A 269-nucleotide genomic window follows, 5' to 3' on the forward strand; every position below is an offset into this window, starting at 1 on the left:
CAAATTTAAAAGTGCTGGCTAATGCTAAACGTAAATACAGTAAGATTGTTATTCACGCCGGCGCTAATGATGTTTGACTTCGCCAGTCGGAGATCACTAAAAATAACATTAAAGAGGTGTGTTAACTTGCAAGTATGATGTCAGACACTGTAATATGCTCTGGTCCCATCCCTGCTTACTGTGGTGATGAGATACTCAGCAGACTGTCATCACTCAATGGCTGGATGTCTAAGTGGTGCCTGCAAAATAAAATAGGTTTCATAGACAAT

This window comes from Sinocyclocheilus anshuiensis, unplaced genomic scaffold (genome assembly GCF_001515605.1).
Source record: "Sinocyclocheilus anshuiensis isolate Anshui unplaced genomic scaffold, SAMN03320099.WGS_v1.1 scaffold182, whole genome shotgun sequence".
NCBI lineage: Eukaryota > Metazoa > Chordata > Actinopteri > Cypriniformes > Cyprinidae > Sinocyclocheilus > Sinocyclocheilus anshuiensis.